The sequence below is a fragment of the Heterodontus francisci genome, chromosome 17 (assembly GCF_036365525.1).
Source record: "Heterodontus francisci isolate sHetFra1 chromosome 17, sHetFra1.hap1, whole genome shotgun sequence".
In the NCBI taxonomy this organism is placed as follows: Eukaryota; Metazoa; Chordata; class Chondrichthyes; order Heterodontiformes; family Heterodontidae; genus Heterodontus; species Heterodontus francisci.
The window spans coordinates 83,249,356-83,269,999 of NC_090387.1; the positions used below are offsets into that span (position 1 = coordinate 83,249,356).

The 20,644-nt window shown below is 47.4% G+C and overlaps 1 protein-coding gene across 1 annotated transcript in view; it reads right to left on the reverse strand.

The window, feature by feature from the left end:
* The window catches only part of il34 (interleukin 34), a 452,391-nt gene extending 448,729 nt beyond the window's left edge, over window positions 1-3,662 (reverse strand). The window contains exon 1 of the mRNA XM_068049962.1: window positions 3,539-3,662. The gene's annotated coding sequence lies outside the window, so the exon portion shown is untranslated. The remainder of the gene's footprint in view (window positions 1-3,538) is intronic.
* Window positions 3,663-20,644: the final 16,982 nt, after the last annotated feature.

Here is a 20,644-nt window from a genome sequence, read left to right on the forward strand (position 1 = left end):
GTGATATCAAGAAACGACTGAAGGCACTGGATACTGCAAACGCTATGGGCTCTGACAATATTCCGGCAATAGTACTGAAGACCTGTGCTCCAGAACTTGCCGCGCCCCTAGCCAAGCTGTTCCAGTACAGCTACAACACTGGCATCTACCCTGCAATGTGGAAAGTTGCCCAGGTATGTCCTGTACACAAAAAGCAAGACAAGTCCAACCCGACCAATTACCGCCCCATCAGTCTACTCTCAATCATCAGTAAAGTGATGGAAGGTGTCATCAACAGTGTCATCAAGCGGCACTTGCTTAGCAACAACCTGCTCAGTGATGCTCAGTTTGGGTTCCGCCAGGGCCACTCAGCTCCTGACCTCATTACAGCCTTGGTTCAAACATGGACAAAAGAGCTGAACTCAAGAGCTGAGGTGAGAGTGACTGCCCTTGACATCAAGGCAGCATTTGACCGAGTATGGCATCAAGGAGCCCTAGCAAAACTGAGGTCAATGGGAATCAAGGGGAAAACCCTCCGCTGGCTGGAGTCATACCTAGCACAAAGGAAGATGGTTGTGGTTGTTAGAGGTCAATCATCTCAGCTCCAGGACATCACTGCAGGAGTACCTCAGGGTAGTGTCCGAGGCCCAACCATCTTCAGCTGCTTCATCAATGACCTTCCTTCAATCATAAGATCAGAAGTGGGGATGTTCGCTGATGATTGCACAATGTTCAGCACCATTCGCAACTCCTCAGATACTGAAGCAGTCAGTGTAGAAATGCAGCAAGACCTGGACAATATCCAGGCTTGGGCTGATAAGTGGCAAGTAACATTCGCGCCACACAAGTGCCAGGCAATGACCATCTCCAACAAAAGAGAATCTAACCATCTCCCCTTGACATTCAACGGCATTACCATCGCTGAATCCCCCACTATCAACATCCTAGGGGCTACCATTGACCAGAAACTGAACTGGAGTAGCCGTATAAATACCGTGGCTATAAGAGCAGGTCAGAGGCTAGGAATCCTGAGGCGAGTAACTCACCTCCTGACTCCCCAAAGCCTGTCCACCATCTACAAGGCACAAGTTAGAAGTGTGATGGAATACTCTCCACTTGCCTGGATGGGTGCAGCTCCAACAACACTCAAGAAGCTCGACACCATCCAGGACAAAACAGCCCGTTTGATTGGCACCCCATCTACAAACATTCACTCCCTCCACCACCAATGCACAGTGACAGCAGTGTGTACCATCTACAAGATGCACTGCAGCAATGCACCAAGGCTGTTTAGACAGCACCTTCCAAACCCACAACCTCTACCAACTAGAAGGACAAGGGCAGCAAATACATGGGAACACCACCACCTGCAAGTTCCCCTCCAAGTCACACACCATCCTGACTTGGAACTATATCGCCGTTCCTTCACTGTCGCTGGGTCAAAATCCTGGAACTCCCTGCCTAACAGCACTGTGGGTGTACCTACCCCACATGGACTGCAGCGGTTCAAGAAGGCAGCTCACCACCACCTTCTCAAGGGCAATTAGGGATGGGCAATAAATGCCTTTGATAATGCCCCTATAAAATGCCTTGAGGCATTTTACAATGTTAAAGGAGCTATATAAATACAAGTTGTTGTTGCCTCAAAATTATATTCGCGTGGCAAGTTTTAATGTTTGAAACTAATTATGTAACAATAGTCAGAATGGAACTTTCTTATACCCTGCAGGCCACATAAAGTCAGCACCAATATTTGTGTAAACAGATGTGGCAGATCTTCCACAGATGCTGTAGTGCCAGCACTCTTGCCTTTGAGGCAGAAGGCTGTGGGTTCAAGTTCCACTCCAAAAACCTGAGCACAAAGCCTAGGCTGATACTTCAGTGCAGCGCTAAGGGAGAGTTATACTCTTTCTTTCTAATGTATATGTTAAACCAAGGCCTTGTCTACCCTTTCAGGAGGTCATAAATGGTCAGATGGTACTGTTAGAACAAAAATCAGGGAAGTTCTCCCCAGTGTCCTGGACAATATTTAAATTTCAATCAATGTCACCAGAACAAATTATCTGGTGCTAAACATGTTGTGATTTGTGGGAGCTTGCTGTGCATAACTTGGCTTAGCTGCTGCATTTCCCACATTACAACAGTGATTACACTTCATATGTACTTAATTGGCTGTATAGGACATCCTGAGGTTGTGTAAGTTGCTATATAAATGCAAGCCTTTCTTTTTGACTTGCCTGTACTGGACAGGATGGGTTTTTGATTGTGTTGCCTCCAAAATAAAGGACAACCCTTCCCCTCTGCTGCATGTCCTCCTGGACAGAATGACCTGTGGTCTTCTCACTTTAGGCTGGATAGATCCCAAACAGGCTGGTGCTCTACACAACGGGATTCTCCCCCGGTTACCAACTGCACTATGCAAGCCCAAAGAGGGAGCTAGGAATACACTGTCATCGGCTGCAGGCACCACAAGAAGAGAATGCACGTGGTGGATAGGGAATGATTGGATGGTGGTGGGTAGAGGAGGGAAATCCTGATTGGAGGTTTGAGGCAGTGATTGCCTGAATATTCCCTCTTTCTCCACCCAATGTCACAAGTAGGTGGGAAAACATGGTGACAAGAGGAATTCCCACCAGTGTGTCTGCGTGTGCTCCTGTAGATACTGTGCAAGATAAATGCACAGCTTGGAAATCAATACAAAGCTCTGAAACCATTCACATTTGCCATTTCCATCCATTGGGATGCTGTGCATGTCCTTTCTGCTGATATGTTTATCTTTTGCCCCTCCACCATATCTTGCCCAGAACTAAAGAAATAGTGATGCTCCCATTCAGAAAATGGATTTTCTCGGGACGGACAGAGCAGGTACCAGGTTGCCCCAGTTGGTAATTTTTCTGATTGCCCCCCCTCTTGGCCTGGAGTCTCGTTCACTAGAAGCAAATTCACATGGATGGAATATCATGGGCTTCCCACCTGTGGTGTCCCGATAGGTGCTCCCATCAGGGAAGGTTCTGCGCCGTGAGTGTCCAATCTGAAAGTTTACCCTAATGTATAAATGAACCTTGTAAACCAGAAGTTCTAATAATTCAACCTCCCCTCATACAGCTGAGCTCGCCTCAGACAATAGGGGCCCTATAATTGTTGTCAACATCCTTGAGTAGAGAGGTGAAATGAGCCAGGTCTCCTGATCATGAACGCTGTCCAGTGACAGGACCTGACTCAGATGAAATGCCCCTCACAGTTGAATAGCACTCACTGAGTATGCTCACACTTTATAAATGACCAAGTGGGTAAGACACTGGAGGCCTATGAAAGGAGGGAAGAAGGGGACAAAGTTGACCAAAAATAAAAATGAAGAGAAGGGCGTGCTTGAAATAACATTAGCACTAAAGGAAATGTTGCATTCCTACTCACAAATAAATGGACATAATTACAGTTAAAGATATAACTTGTTCGAGTCTGTGGAATACTGGAGATCTCTCCCCTGCTGCTGTGATAATCTTCTTGAAGGTTCTCCGTACCTGTAAATGGAATGCTGCGTTTGGTGACCATTGTTTACCTGCAAACTCTAGCTTAATGTGTGGCTGCTTCTGGTGGTTTCATACAATCCACTCTCTCTAAGCTTCTTTACAGCTTTCGAAATCCATATGTTTCCTATGATTTAATGTCTGGAAACATAAGAATTCTTCCTCTTATTTCCATGAAGTTATTTCCTCATCTGCTTTAAGCATCTCGTGGTACGTACTATCCCGAAGAAAGTGCTTTCCATTTATACAGTGCCTCATCACATCCTTCAGAAATGTCTCAATGCTGCACGTACAATCAATTACTTTCATGTTCAGGAATGTCGTCACCGTGGTTACGACAACAGCTTGTATTTATATAGTGCCTTTAACATAAAAAAAGTCCCAAGGTGCTTTACAAGAGTGTTATAAAACAAATACGACACTGACTCCCATATGGATTTATTTAGATCAGATGGCCAAAAGCTTGGTCAAAGATGTGGGTTTTAAGGAGTGTCTTGAAAGAGGAGAGAGGGGTAAAGAGGTTTCGGTAGGGAATTCCACAGCTTAGGGCCTTGGCAGCTGAAAGCATGGCAGCCAATGGTGGAGTGATTAAAATTGGGGATGTTAAAGAGGCCAGAATTTGAGGAGCGCTGAAGGAGATTGCAGAGATGGAGAAAGGTGAAGCCACGGAGGGATTTGAAAACAAGAATAAGAATTTTAAAATTGAGGCAGTGCTTAACCAGGGGCCAGTGTAGGTCAGCGAGTTCAAGGGTGATGGGTTAACGGGACTTGGTGTGAGTTAGGATATGGGCAGCAGAGTTTCGGATGACCAAGTTTAGGGCGGCCAGACTGGAATGCATTGGAATAGTCAAGTCTAGAGGTAACAAAGACATGAATGAGGGTTTCAGCAGCAGATGAGCTGAGGTGGAGCTGGAGTTGGGCGATGTTACAGAGGTAGAAATAGGCAATCAGTGATGGCGCAGACTTGTGGTTGGAGCTCATCAAGGGGTTAAATATGACACCAAGGTTGTAAACAGTCTGGTTCAGCCTCAAACAGTTGACAGGGAGAGGGTGGAGGCCAGGGAACGGAGTTTGTGGCAGGAACCAAAGACAATGGCTTCAATCTTTCCCAATACTTAGTATTTACATACGGCAAGATTCTAAAACATCAATGAGATGAATGAGTGGTTGATCTGTTTTAGGGTGGCCTCAACAAAAAGTGAGAGTAGCTCATGGACTTCTTTGGCATTAAGATTGAGACCATCCAATCAGCTGACTCTGCTGTTTCCTTCCTTTCCCCTAGCCCACTGGGCCAAACTTCCTCTACAGTTCCCCCCTGCCCTAGCCCGAAACTTGCATCTTTCACTAATTTCTTGCCTATCTCCCCTCATGCCCTCTCTGAGCTCACCTTGCTCATGAGACCCATCTCCTACTCACTAGACCCTATTCCCACTAAATAACTGATCACGTTAGGGTCTCTCTCTCTCTCCAGGTACTGTTCCTCTTTCCTTTACGTCTGCCGTCACCATCCCTTTCCTCAAAAAATCCAACCCTTGATCCCACCATCCTTCCAAACTACCACCCCACTCCAATTTCCCTTCCAAACTTCGGACAGATTCATGGCTTTACGGTGGGTTCTGATTTTATTTTTAAAGCCCGTCGGGAAACCACGAATGTGTCCAAAGTTTGGAAGTGCTGTTCCTGCTCTCAGCACCTGTCAGCTGTGAAACTGACAGCTGCGATTTTTTTTAATGTTGGGCAACCACAAAGCTGCTCTGCTGACAGTTCCCAATCTGAGCAACTGTCAGAGAGAGCAGGGGAACAGAAAGAGAGAGAGGGGGAGGGGGGGGGGGACAGAGAAAGAGAGAGTGGGGGAGAGAGAGAGAGGGAGGACAGAGAGTGGGGGGGACAGAGCGAGGGGAAGAGAGAATGTGTGGGAGAGAGTGAGAGAGAGAGGGGAACACAGAGAGTGGGGCAGAGAGAAGGAGAGAGACGGTGACAGAGAGAGCGGGACAGAGGGCAGGGACAGAAAGAGTGAGAGGGGAACAGAGAGAGAGAGGGGCAAGAAAGAGGGGGGACAGACAGACAGAGAGAGAGGGGGCCAGAGAGAGGGGGACAGAGAGAGAGAGGACGAGAGAGTGAGGACAGAGAGAGAGAGGAGAGAGTGGGAGAGAGGGGCACAAAGAGAGAAAGAGCAGGGGAACAGAGAGGGAGAGAAAGGGGAAAGTGAGAGAAAGGGGGGACAGAGAGAGGGGGACAGAGGGAGTGGGGATGACACGGGGGGGGACGACACTGAGGGGGGAAATACAGAGAGGGTGGGATGACACAGAGGGGAGGACGATACAGTGGGGGGGACAACACAGAGACGGGGGGAGCACAGAGATGGGGGGCACAAAGTGGGAGGGTGTTAGAGACAGAGAGAAAGAAAAGAGAGGAGGGAGGGAGAGCAATCAAGACCTCTCCTGACAGATGGACATCTATCCAGAATACGCATCACAAGAAGTGTGCGGGCAGACATTGACTACTTGTGCATGCAAAGAAATGCCAGGTATCTCACTAAATCAGTGTCCAACATAGTGACAAGAAAGTAAGTCAATAAATTAGTCGCATTTCAAGCTTCTTGTTAAGACAGGTGAGAAAGGTGTTTAGGGGTCCCTCTCAGCCTTCACCTGGTCTTACTGTAACAATGTTTAAACACACCATGTTTTGAACTCCCCCTCAATGAATCCTTGTTCACCATTTTCCAATTATAAGACAAAGAAACCAACACAAACAGGTTTTCTTAAGTTTAAAGAAGAAAAATTGAAATTTAAGCTTAAACTCTGATTCGATTGACACCTACAAATACACAACGCATCCATGCCAGCTGCATACGCGATACATACATGCAAATAGAGACAGAGAAGAGCAGAAGAAAAATAAGTGGAAAGGTTTGAGGCAATATCTGAAGAGTTGTTGTTAAGGTTCTTCGAGCTCACTGTAGTGTCCTTGATTGTAGGTAGATCTTGCTTTTCATTGGGACCCAGTATTCTTCTTAAACTTTGTTCATTGTAGGAGACTTTTCTCTCTTGAGGTTCACATGTCTTCAGTGGATTCAAAGGATTGTGAGAAGGAGATGGGAACAGACAGAAGAGATCTCCTCAGTCCATAGAACCAAAGAACCATAGAAAAATTACAGCACAGAAGGAGGCCATTCAGCCTGTCGTGTCTGTGCCAGCCGAAAAAGACTAGTCGCCCAAACTAATCCCACATTCCAGCACCTGATCTATAGCCTTGCAGGTTACAGCACCTCAGGTGCATGTCCAGATACTTTTTGAAAGAATTGAGGGTTTCTGCCTCCACCACTGTTCCTGACAGTGAATTCCAGACACCCATTACATTCTGGGTAAAAAAGTTTTTCTTCATATCACCTCTAATCCTTCTACCAATCACCTTAAATCTGTGCCCCCTCGCAATTGACCTCTCCACTAAGGGAAACAGGTCCCCCCTGTCCACTCTATCTAGGCCCCTCATAATTTTTTACACCTCTATTAAGCTGCCCATCAGCCTCCTCTGTTCTAAGGAAAATAACCATAGCCTATCCAATCTTTCCTCATAGCTGCAACTTTCAAGCCCTGGCAACATTCTTGTAAATCTCCTCTGTACTCTCTCCAGAGCAATTATGTCCTTTCTGGAATATGGTGACCAGAACTTTACACAATACTCCAGCTGTGGCCTAACCAGCATTTTATACAGTTCCAGCATTACATCCCTGCTTTTGTATTTTATACCTCGGCCAATAAAGGAAAGCATTCCATATGCCTTCTTCACCACTTTATCTACCTGTCCTGGCACCTTTAGGGACCTGTGGACATGCACTCCAAGATTTCTCACTTCTTCTACCCCTCTCAATATCCTCCCGTTTATTGTGTATTCCCTTGCTTTATTTGCCCTCCCCAAATGCATTACCTCACACTTTTCTGGATTGAATTCCATTTGCCACTTTTCCGCCCTCTCAACCAAACCATTGATATAATTCTGGAGTCTACAGCTATCCTCTTCAATATCAACTACATGGCCAATTTTTGTGTCATCAGCAAATTTCCCAATCATGTCTCCCACATTTAAGTCCAAATTATTAATATATACCACAAACAGCAAGGGATCCAACACTGAGCCCTGTGGAATGCCACTGGAAGCATCTTTCCATTCACAAAAGCATCCATTGACTACTACCCTTTGTTTCCTGGCCCTGAACAAGGACAGTCTTGTAGCGTTTCCTCTGCACTCCTGGTAGCCTCTTGCCGTGACAGAGCTCAGAGTAGAAAGCTTGTTTGGGGAGTCTTGTGTTAGGCATGCGGACGATGTGACCCGCCCAGCGTAACTGACTAGCTGTGACCAGTGTCTCGATACTGGGGATGTTGGCCTGAGAGAGGATACTGATATTGGAGTGCCTGTCCTGCCACTGAATTTGCAGGATCTTGCGGAAGCACTGCTGGTGATCTCTCTCCAGGGTTTTGAGATGACTGCTGTACAGTGTCCATGTTTCTGATGCATACAGGAGGGCAGGTAACACTGTGACCATGTGTAGACCATGAGCTTGATGCCAGGTTTGGAATCTTTGTTGTCAAACACTCATTTCCTCAAACGACTGAAGGCTGCGCTGGCACACTGGAGATGATGCTGAGCTTCATTCTCGATGGCTGCCCTTGCTGAGAGGAGGCTCCCAAGGTATGAGAAGTGATCCACATTGCCCAGTGGTTTGCCATGGATCTTGACAGTTGGGGGACAGTGTTGCACTGCGGGAGCAGGCTGGTAGAGGACCTTTGTCTTCCGGATGTTTAGCTTAAGGCCCATTCTTTCATGCGCCTCCATGAGGGTTTGAAGCTCGGCCTCTGAGTGTGCGCATACGCAAGCATCGTCAGCATACTGCAGCTCAATGACAGAGGTTGGGGTGACCTTGGTTCTGGACTGGAGGCGATGTAGGTTAAATAGTTTCCCGCTCATCCTGTAGAGTAGATTTATTGCGGCAAAGTGTTTCAAGGAGATGAGGTGGAGTGTTTTCATAGAATCATAGAATATCTACAGCACAGAAGGAGGCCATTCGGCCCATCATGTCTTTGCCAGCTCTCTGCAGCAGCGATTCACCTAGTCCCACTCCCCTCCTTTTCTCTGTAGCCCTGCAGACATTTTCCCTTCAGATAACTGTCCAATTGTCTGTTGAAAGCCTCAAGTGAATCTGCCTTCACCACACTCTCAGGCAGATCATTCCATATCCTAACCACTCGCTGTTGTGGCGAGGAAGATGGAAAAGAGCGTTGGTGCGATGACACAGCCTTGCTTGTCCCCAGTTTGCACTCTAATTGGGTCAGTGGCACATCCGTTGGCAAAGATTACAGCTTGCATGTCGTTGTGCAGCAGGCAGAGGATGGTGATGAATTGCTTCGGGCAACCAAATTTGAGCAGAATGTTCCATAATCCCTACCGGTTGATAGAGTCAAAGGCCTTTGTGAGGTCAAAGGCAGCCATGTATAAAAGGCCGCTGCTGTTCCTGGCATTTTTCTTGGAGTTGTCTTGCTGTGAAGATCATGTCCTCTGTGCCTCTTGAAGGATGGAATCCGCATCGATTCCGGTAGGAGCTCTTGAGCCACAGGAAGAAGGTGGTTGAGAAGGTCCCTTGCGATGACCATCCCCATGGCGGACAGCAGGGATACCCCTCTTTAGTTACTGCTGTCGGTCTCATTGCGTCTTTTTGAAGATGGTCACAATTATGACGACTCAGAGATCCCCTTGCTTGCTCTCCTCCTTCCAGATGAGGGAGATGAGTCCATGTATGCGTGTCAAGAGTGCTTCTCTGCCGTATTTTAGAATTTCGGCGGGAATTCCGTCTGTGCCGGCGGCCCTATTTTTTTTTAAGCTGTCAGTTAGCCTTTTCCATCTCATGTTGGGCTGGGAGCATGCTGTGGAATGCGGTCGAGGGCATTCGTATCAAGGATTGAGTCGTGTTTGTGGAGACCTTTAAAGAGCTCCTCCTAATGAGCGCTGACTGCCTCTCTGTCCTTGATCAGCACCACTCCATTCTTAGCTCTCAGTGGGGTAGGTCCTTGGGTACCTGGGCCGTAAATGATCTGGACCACGCTGAAGAATTCACGCATGTTGTGGCTGGCGGCGAGTTGCTGTACTTCCTGCGCTCCTTCAGCCCACCAACACTTCTTTAGGTCACAGGTTTTTTATTGAACCTCGGCTTTCAATTGTCTGTACATCTGCTTTTTTCCCCTCAAATTTTGGTGATGCTTCCTGTTCAGGAACGCCTTGCACTTGCAATCTAGTAGCACCTGGATCCCCTGGTTGTTCTCGTCAAGTCAGTCTTGATGTTTCCTAGTCGAGAAACCAAGAGTATCTTCGCAAGTGCTGATTATGGTAGCTTTGAGGGCAGACCAGGCATTGTGGACATTCTGTGGTTCCTGATCGTTGAGTGTCGCCAAGTTGCTTGTAAGATTCTGCCTGAGTAGGTCTTTCTTCACAGAGTCCTTGATACCATCGACATTGATTTTCCTGCTGCAGAGTTTCTGTTCCTGCTGCCACTTTTGGACTGGATTTATGGAGATAGTAGCTCAGATTCGGCGATGGTCAGTCCAGCAGTCATCAGCTCCTATCATGGCACTAGTGATGTGAACAGACGATGATATAGTCAAGCAAATGACAATGCCTGGAGCAAGGGTACTGCCATGAGATCTTGTATTTGTCCCTCTAATGAAATAGGGTGCTTGTTATGATCAGGCCATGTTCAAGGCATTTCGTCAGAAGGAGAACTCCATTGGTGTTAGCCCTTCCCACACCTTCCTTGCCAATCACACCTTTCCAAAGGTCTGTGACCCTCCCAACTCTGGCATTGCGGTCTCCGAGGAGGATCAGCTTGTTTTCCTTGGGAACACGGGACAGCAAGTGATCAAGGCTTGAGTCGAATTCCTCTTTGGCCTCATCAGTTGCTTCTCAGGTTGTGTCGTATGTGCTGACAACTGTGGCCTGCTGTTTCTGGGTTAGGGTGAGCTGGAGGGTCATGAGACGATCGTTTAATCCACAAGGGGGCTCGCTGAGGCGGTCGGCAAGTTCATTTTTTATGGTGAAGCCAATCCCATGGAGTCAGCGCTCTTCTTCTGGTTTACCTTTCCAGAAGAAGGTGTATCCACCACTTTTTTCCTTGAGCTGGCTTTCTCCTCCCCATCGTGTCTCACTCAGGGCAGTGATATCAATGTTGTAGTGGCAGAGTTCTCAGGCTATGATAGCGGTGCAGACGTTCAGGTCTGTCATGGCTAGGGTTGTCCACGAGAGCCCTGATATTCCAGGTCCCGAAGTTCATTTTGAGGGGGGGGAAGATGCCTGTGCATTGGTTCTTTTAACATGGGGTGGCCGTTGCTAACTGACCACCACACGGTCCTAGCGAAGCAAGGCCTTTGTCCAATGGCAGGGATGGCTGAGACGATTGGAGACCAGGCTCCGCTACGTGGACGGGGACTAATACATACACGTGGTCAGCATATCCGGCTGGTGGGCCCAGATACAGGCCATGTGGGACTGCATCAGGGTGTTCTTAAAAGGGTAGCTAGGGGTCCTGTGACAAGGGCTCCCTGGGACCCCTCAGGGAGCTGGCTTTCTTTACAATTCTATAGGGCTTTGATGAAACCACACCTGGAGCACTGGGCACACTTTTGGTCTCCATATTTAAGGAAGGATATACTTGCCTTGGAGGCTGTGCAGAAAAGGTTCATTAGATTGATTCCTGAGATGAGAGGGTAGTCCTATAATGAGAGGTTGAGTAGACTGAGTCTATATTCACTGGAGTATAGAAGAATGAGAGGTGATCTCATTGAAACATGCAGGATTCTGACAGGGCTTGACAGGGTAGATGCTGGGAGGTTGTTTCTCCTGGCTGGTGAATCTAGAACACGGGGGCACTGTTACGTTTCGTACCCCAAGCATGAAGAAACTAGACTAATGTTTTCTATGTTTGTAGGCTTTATTCAGATGGCTGCCGGATTTGACTTAGTTTCACTTTTGGAACCACGCCCCCTCAGGATTGACTGACAGCATAGCGAACGGTCTTAGAAACACAGCACAAAACAATCGATAACTGAGCAACCAAACATGACAGGCACAGTCTCCGGATAAGGAGTCGGTCGTTTAGGACTGAGATGAGGAGAAATTTCTTCACTCAAAGGGTTGTGAATCTTTGGAATTCTCTACCCCAGAGGGTTGTGGATGCTCAGTTGATGAATATATTCAAGGCTGAGATCGATAGATTTTGGACTCTAGGGGAATTAAGGGACATGGGATTGAATGGGAAAGTGGAACTGATGTAGATGATCAACCATGATCTTATTAATTGGTGGAGCAGGCGAGGGTTGTATGGCCTAAACCCGCTCCTATTTTTTATATTCTTATGTAGTTGGGTGAGACTCCCTCATCTGGCTCCATCCCTATATATCCAGTTGTAGCCAGAGAATCACTTGTAATGGCTTCTCTTCCAGTTGATGAGCCGCAGCTTTACCTCACCGCCAGCTCTCTTGACCCCTCCATTGCCTCTGCTTTGTCACACTGGATGAACAGAAATTCCCTCCAATTAAGTATTGGGAAAACTGAAGTCATTGTCTTCAGTCCCTGCCACAAACTTTGTTTCCTGGCCAGTGTCTGAGGCTGCACCAGACTATTTACAACCTTAACTTGTACTTAACTCTGCGTTGAGATCCTGACCTTGTATTCTGTCCATCACCATACCGCTTCCATAACATCATCCATCTATTCCCTACCTCCACTTATCTGCTGCTGAAACCTCGGATGACTCCCTCACAGCCCTGAGCAGCCATTTTGAGTTCATGAGTCAAGAACATCACCCTTTTGGCAGTCTAAGAGTTAATCCAGTCCTCCGTACAATGCCAACTCTGGAGACATGTCATGCTTTCATTCCAATTGCTTGAGGCCTGAAGCACCTGCCGATAATTCACTTCCAAGAAATGAATCATTAGAGTTAATGTCAACACAAATCAGCTCCAGTCTGCATTGCTCAATTCATTGGATGAATGTTTTTTGTCTCTCACTGCGAACATCCAAGTTGTCGCAACGGTAAGTTTAACTAATTGCAACTAAGTCCCTTTTGAATGAATGAATTTACTGCTGACCATTCCCTTTGATGGTTCAGTGGGTTTATTCACTGCCTGGTGCTGTACTGAGGCAAAAGGTCCCATTTTCAATTCCCAGTCTGTACTGAGTGATCTGATCTCGGGTTGGGCATTAGTCAGAGTGCCACATCTGGCCTGACTGACTTTGGCCGAATAATGAGACAAATCAGCCACTCTTCCAAGTCTTGATAGGATCCCAGTGCCACCTGCTGGAAAGTCCATGTCAAGTGAAAACTGGATAATGTGATGACTTGCATGGGTGAATAGCCAGAAAACCACCACTTTCAGGGCTGACACAAAGAGTGGACACTTGGGTGAAGACGTAGACAGTCAGTGCTGCAGAACTGGAATGTAGTTTAGTTTAGTTTAGTTTAGTTTAGAGATACAGCACTGAAACAGGCCCTTCAGCCCACCGAGTCTGTGCCGACCATCAACCACCCATTTATACTAATCCTACACTAATTCCATATTCTTACCACATCCCCACCTGTCCCTATATTTCCCTACCACCTACCTATACTAGGGGCAATTTATAATGGCCAATTTACCTATCAACCTGCAAGTCTTTTGGCATGTGGGAGGAAACCGGAGCACCCGGAGGAAACCCACGCAGACACAGGGACGACTTGCAAACTCCACACAGGCAGTACCCAGAATTGAACCCGGGTCGCTGGAGCTGTGAGGCTGCGGTGCTAACCACTGCGCCACTGTGCCGCCCTTATGTAGTAAACGCACACTGAGCAGAGATTGAGGAAAAAGGGCAGTGAATGATTGGATTTAATAATTCAGTGCCAACCTTGGCTATCTATTTTAAACTTTTAGAACAAGTAGAAAGCCTGCAAGCTACCTCTGGATGAGGAAGCCACTCAGCCCATCTGGATTCAGCCATCCAGATTGACTCTACACTCCACCCCCCCCCCCTCCCCCCTCTCCACATGGCTGCATCTAATTTCTTCTTAAATGATTCCAGGATTTTCATCTCCACTGAAAAAACCATCTCTGACTTGTTTGAACCTGTGTCCCTTGCCTTACTCATACAGTTTAACTTAAAGTAATATTTCAGGTTAATTGCCTCCATACCAAACATTATGTTCTGCCTCTGTACAAGATCACCTTGTCTCCTTTCCAAACTAAAAAGATCGTGTCTTTCAAGTCTTTCCTCATAACTCAGATCTCTATCACTAGTCATCAAAGCTTGTGGCTCTACTCTCTACAAATCTCAGTGCCTGAATGTCTCCCTTGACTCTCAGTGACCAGATCTGCACACAGTAATCAAGGTGCAGTCTCACCAGAGTGGAACTCAACAGTCAAGGTGCAGTCTCACCAGAGTGGGACACAACAGTCAAGGTGCAGTCTGACCAGAGCTAGACGCTGTACTCAAATTTTGGTCTAACTAGCAATCTGTACAATTTGATCACAACTTCCTCTGACTTGTCCTCTAATGTTTTGGCTATTGTAGTTCAAGATTAAGGGTTGATCAAACTGAGGTATTTAAGATGATTGAAGGATTGACTAGGATAGTTAGACAGAAGCTATTTCCTCTGGTGGGGGAGGGGGTGCCCAGAACAAGGGGGAATAATCTTAAAATTAGAACTCGGCCATTCAAGGGTGATGTCAGGAAGCATTTCCTCACACACAGGGTAGTGACAATCTGGAACTCTATCGCCCAAAAAGCTGTTGAGGTTGTGGGGGGGTCAATTAATAGTTTTTTGTTAGACAATGGTATTAAAGATTATGGAACCAAAGTAAGTAGATGGAGTTAAGAAACATATCAACCATGATCTAATTGAATGATGGAACAGGCTTGTGAGGCTGATTGACATCCTCCTGTTCCTAAGTTCCTTACATTTTATTGTATTTGTTGATTTCTGCTTTGTATTACCTGTACTCAAGGTTGAGCATCAAGTTTACTAAAATCCATGAGTCTCGGACAGATTTATTCTCAGCTATTTCAAACACCATGTATGACACATGCATGTTGTGGATTTTCCTTTGAATGTGCAATACTTTGCATTTGTTTATATTGTCTTTCATCTTCCGCTGTTTGCTTCTGTCACGTATTTTGTTCAGTTCGTTCTGCAGTTTGTGGACTGCTTCCTTCGATTCTAGTGTCCCTGAGTTTGGTATCACCTGCAAAGTTAACCAATTTGTACCTGTTTCAGAATCTAGGTTATTAATGTAAATTAGAAACAGCACTCGACCCCAAATGGAGCCCCAGGACATCCCACTCAGTACTCCCTCCCCTCCCCCCACACACCCCAGCCTGACTGCACCCCACCAACCAGTATGAATAATTTTCCACCCTACAACCAGTTATTTATCAGAGTAGATAGGAGATATTTCCTCAGTGGTGGGTGACAGTGGGGGGAGGTCAATTGAAAGTGTTATAACTGAGATCAATAGATTTTTGTTAGGTGAGGGTAATAAGGGTCACAGAACCAAGGCAGGCAATGGAGTTAAGATACAGACCAACCATGGTGGAACAAGCTTGAGGGGCTGAATGGCCTCCTCCTCTTCCAATGTTCTTATTATCCATTTCCAAATTTTGTTCTGAATCCCACAGCTGTGAACTCAATTAATAATCTTTTCCAGAGGAGATTAAGGAATTAATAAACAATAGATTCTACAACTGAATGTGGGTGGGCAATCTGTCAGGCCAGAATAAACATGTCAATGGGACAAAGTGAAGAAAATACCAATAGATGTATGTCATTTGAACCAAATGTTTCAAAAAGCCGGTTGGTCCAGTCCAGCTAGTACATTCAGCACTTAACTCAGTTTTACCTCAACAATCGGCACGAACGGAGGAGTAGATGGAAACGTTTGTGTTGTTCAAGTCACAGCTTTAGTTTGTGTCACATCACTGCATGTATGCAAATATTTACCAACACAATGGCAGTCATTACTGAGGGCTAAAAGTTGTTACATTGAATTTACAGCACAGAAACAAGCCAATCGGCCCATCAAGTCTATGCCGGTGTTTATGCTTCATACAAACCTCCTCCCAGCTTACCTTCATATCCTTCTAATCCTTTCTCCCTCCTGTGTTTATCTAGTTTCCCCTTCAATGCATCTGTGGTCGTGGGTTCCGCATTCTAACCACACTCTGGATAAAGAAGTTGTCTTCAATTCCCTATTGGATTTATTAATCACTATGGTATATTTATGATCTTTAGTTTTAGTCTCCCCCCACAAGTGGAAACTTCGGGCGGGATCTTGCGCTCGGCCCAACGCCTGGTTCCATGGCAGGATTGCTGGTGAATCAGACAGCAGCCACCATGGAACACGTAGCCAGGATTGCTGGACCCGGTCATCCTGGGGGTGGGGGACCTCCCTGGCGGCCCCTCCTCCACTCTGACATGGGACCCTAGTTAGAACATTTAAAATACCTCTCTGCATACATTACCATGTCATCCAGCGTGATTTCCCCATCCATCCCAATCTTCAGCGCGACATACGGCACTCACACACCTTCACTTTCCTATCCAGGAGAAGTGGCGCCACCAAGGAGGAGAAGGGGTCAACTCTGCATTCAGTGTGTACATGGTTGGGGGGCAGGGGTCAACTCTGCATTCAGTGTGTACATGGTTGGGGGGAAGGGGTCAACTCCGCATTCAGTGTGTACATGGTTGCAGGGAAGGGGTCAACTCTGCATTCAGTGTGTACATGGTTGCAGGGAAGGGGTCAACTCTGCATTCAGTGTGTACATGTTTGGGGGAAGGGGTCAACTCTGCATTCAGTGTGTACATGTTTGGGGGGAAGGGGTCAACTCTGCATTCAATGTGTACATGTTTGGGGGAAGGGGCCAACTCTGCATTCAGTGTGTACATGTTTGGGGGGAAGGGGTCAACTCTGCATTCAGTGTGTACATGGTTGGGGGGGAAGGGGTTCAGCTCCGCATTCAGTGTGTACATGGTTGGGGGGAAGGGGTCAACTCTGCATTCACTGTGTACATGGTTGGGGGGAAGGGGTCAACTCTGCATTCAGTGTGTACATGGTGGGGGAAGGGTTCAATTCTGCATTCACTGTGTACATGGTTGGGGGGGAAGGGGTCAACTCTGCATTCAATGTGTACATGTTTGGGGGAAGGGGTCAACTCTGCATTCAGTGTGTACATGTTTGGGGGGAAGGGGTCAACTCTGCATTCAGTGTGTACATGGTTGGGTGGAAGGGGTCAACTCCGCATTCAGTGTGTACATGGTTAGGGGGAAGGGGTCAACTCCGCATTCAATGTGTACATGGTTGGGGGGAAGGGGTCAACTCCGCATTCAGTGTGTACATGGTTGGGGGGAAGGGGTCAACTCCGCATTCAGTGTGTACATGGTTGGGGGGAAGGGGTCAACTCCGCATTCAGTGTGTACATGGTTGGGGGGAAGGGGTCAACTCCGCATTCAATGTGTACACGGTTGGGGGGAACAGGTCAACTCTGCATTCAGTGTGTACATGGTTGGGGGGGAAGGGGTCAACTCCGCATTCAGTGTGTACATGTTTGGGGGGAAGGGGTCAACTCTGCATTCAATGTGTACATGTTTGGGAGGAAGGGGTCAAGTCTGCATTTTGTTTGCAGGGCTGGCAGCCTTTTAAAAGGGGCGCCAACACCTGCTCGCGAATCAGGTGACGCTGTTCACGCCATCTCCGAGGCCTCCCCGACATGTGATTGGCGGGGGCAGCCGCTGTCAACATGCTAAGCGGCCGCCTGCCGCAGAATCGCGGTGATGTGGTGGCGTGCATCCCGTGCACAGCGGCCATCATTTTCTACACCCGCCACCACTCCCAGCAGCGGGAGAACAAGATCCAGCCCATCATCTCTATGTCTACCCTATCAAACCCCTTCATAATCCTAAAGACCTCTATCAGAGGCCCCTCAGCTTTCTCTTTTCCAGAGAGTACAAAAGCAAACATGTTTTGTTAAACTGTTATAGTACACTGGTTCAGTCTCAGCTGGAGTATTGTGTTCAGTTCTAGACACCACACTTTAGGAAATATGTCAAGGCCTTGGAGAGGGTGCAGAGTAGATTCATCAGAATGGTACCAGGGATGAGGGATTTCAACTATGTGGAGAGCCTGGAGAAACTGGGATTGGTCTCCTTAGAGAAAAGGTTAAGGGGAGATTTGATACAGATGTTCTAAATTGTGAGGTAGGTTGATAGATCACTCCCTGCAATCTCTCCCCAGCAATCTACCCCCAAAAGCTCTCCCTGTGATTTCTCTCTGTGATCTCTCACCATAATCTGCCCCTCACAATTTATCCCCCCGCCCCCCCACGATCTCCCCCTGGATCTTCCCAGCCATCTTTCCCCCCCCCCCTTATGATTGCTCCCTGAGATCTTTCTCTGTAATCCCTCACTGCAATCTCTCCCCACTATTTCTCCCACGCGATCTCCCCCCCCCAATCTCTCCCTCCACAATCTCTCCTCACGATCTCTCCCCTACGATCTCTCCTTGTGATCTCTCCTCGCAATCTCTTCCCCTGCGATCTCTCCCCCTGCGATCTCTCCCTGTGAGTCATATGCTCTCTATATAAATAGACAGTATTTGTTACCACACAGAGTTTTTGTAAAAGGAGTGCTTCCTAAACAGAGCGCTAAAGTCAGGAATTTGTGCAAGTGGGAACTTGGGGTAAAGGGGGAAGAAGGTATTTATTCTTCTTGTTTCACCTTTAGTAGCTGGTGAGTGTTTTTATTTTGTCTCTAGGCTAGGAGACTGTAACTTGCCATTACTATACTAAATTAGGAACTAATCAACTAATCAAATAAATTCATAAATAGGGTTAGACAGACATGGCAGGATAGGTGGTATGCCATACCTGCATCATGTGGGAGTTTGTGGAAAGCATTGCAATCCCAGATAACCATTCTTGCGGTAAGTGGCTGCAGCTGGAGCATCTTCGGCTCAGGGTTGTAGAGCTGCAGTCCGAGCTGTAGACAACACGGGCATCAGGGAGGGGGAGAGTTACCTGGAAACTTTGGCCAGAAGAGGCTAAGTAAATTGGGCCTGCATTCTCTAGAGTTTAGAAGAATGAGAGATGATCTCATTGAAACATATCAGATTCTAAAGGGGCTGGATAGGGTAGATACTGAGAGATTATTTCCGCTGGTCGGGGAATCTAAAACACGGGGGCACAGCCTCAGCATAAGGGGCCAATCGTTTAGGACCGAGATGAGGAGAAATTACTTCACTCAAGGTGTTGTGAACCTTTGGAATTCTCTACTCCAGAGGGTAGTGGATGCTCCATCGTTGAGTACATTTAAGGCTGGGGTAGGCAGATGTTTGGTCTCTCAGGGAATCAAGGGGTATGGCGAGAGGGCGGGAAAGTGGAGTAGAATCCTAAGATCAGCCATGATCGTTTCGAATGGCGGAGAAGGCTCAATGGGCCACATGGTCTACTCCTGCTCCAATTTCTTGTGTTCTGGTGGAAATTTACCTTGTGGCGGTTGCCCCACCTACCAGCTAAAAAGTCAGGGAGAGCCCATCTCCGCCGCGCCTGGAAGCCATGCTGCAATTTTGCGTGACCCAGGCCCTTAATTGGCCTCAGTCGGGACTTCCAACCCTCTGAGGCAGGAAGTCCCGCCTCCAAGAGCTGCCAGCCAATCAGAGGGCTGGCAGCTCTTCAGTCCCAGCAGCACCACTGGGAGTGGTGGCCACAGCTGGGACTACACCCAGTGAGAGGAGCAACATGGACATGGCCCTCGGAACAGGTGAGTGGAGTTTCAGGCCTCATTGGGGACAATCGGCTGGGTCCCGGCAAGGGGTGGGGTGGGAGTCGGAGAGCAGGGCAGGGGGAGTAGTTTCACCGACGGCAGGAGGAGGCCCTTAAGTGGCAATTAATTGACCACTTAATGCCATCAATTGGCCTGGGGCAGCCGGGCTGTTTGCCACCTTCCCCGCCACTGGTAAAATAACAGTGGGGGTGGGTAGGCAACAGCCTTGCTGGCACCCCCCCACCTCCCACTCGATTTTACACCCCCCCCCCCCTCACCCCCACCGCCTCTCAGCCCGCTCATGGGGTGGGGGAGGGTGTAAAATTCCAGCTTATGTTCCAGGAGGTAGTCATACCCCTTAGGTTAAGTAGAACTCTAGAGTTGGTCAATGGTCAGGGACAGGAGGGTGTGACTGCGAGCCAGGCAGATATGGGGATCCAGGACATAGTAATGGAAGAGCCTCGGTCCGTGACTTGACCAACAGGTATGAGGTACTTGCTACCTGTATGGATAAGAGCAAGGCCTGCAGGGTGGATGAGAAAACTGACTATAGTACCATGGTTCAGGAAGCCATTCAAGTGCAGGGCATGAAAAGGAATATTAAAGTGATTGGGGACAGAATATACATGGGGATTGATACTGTTCTCTGCAGTCATGACTGGGAAATCTGAAGCTTGTGTTGCCTGTCCAATACTAAGGTTAAAAGCTGGAGATGAACTTGGGGTGGGAGGGAAGGATCCAGTTGTCCTAGTCCACATAGGTACCAATGACATAGGTAGAAATAGAAACATAGAAGCATAGAAAATAGGAGCAGGAGTAGGCCATTCGGCCCTATAATATTAATAGGAATGATGTTCTGCTGAGAAAGTTTGAGGAGTTAAGTATCCAAATTTAAACACAGAACCTTAAAAGTAATAATCTCTAGATTTTTACCTGAGCCATGTGCCAATTGACCTAGGGTCGAGCAGATTAGAGAATTAAATGCATCACTCAAAGATAGTGTGGGAAGAAGGGGTTTTGATTCATGGGGCACTGGCACCAGTACTGGGGAAGGAGGGACCTGTTCTGTTGGGATGGGCTCCACTTAAACCCGGCTGGGATCAGCATTCTGGTGAATCGTAGAACTAGGGCTGTGGATGGGGCTTTAAACTAAAAGAGTGGGGAGGGGTCAGGTGAAGGGAGATTTAGAAATCTAAAAAGAAAATTCGACACAATAGAACAATGTTGCGATTTGGGTAAAGACAAGCAGATGAGACAGGAAGGGACAGAAGGTTTAACAATAATTGTGCATCAGCGACTAAGG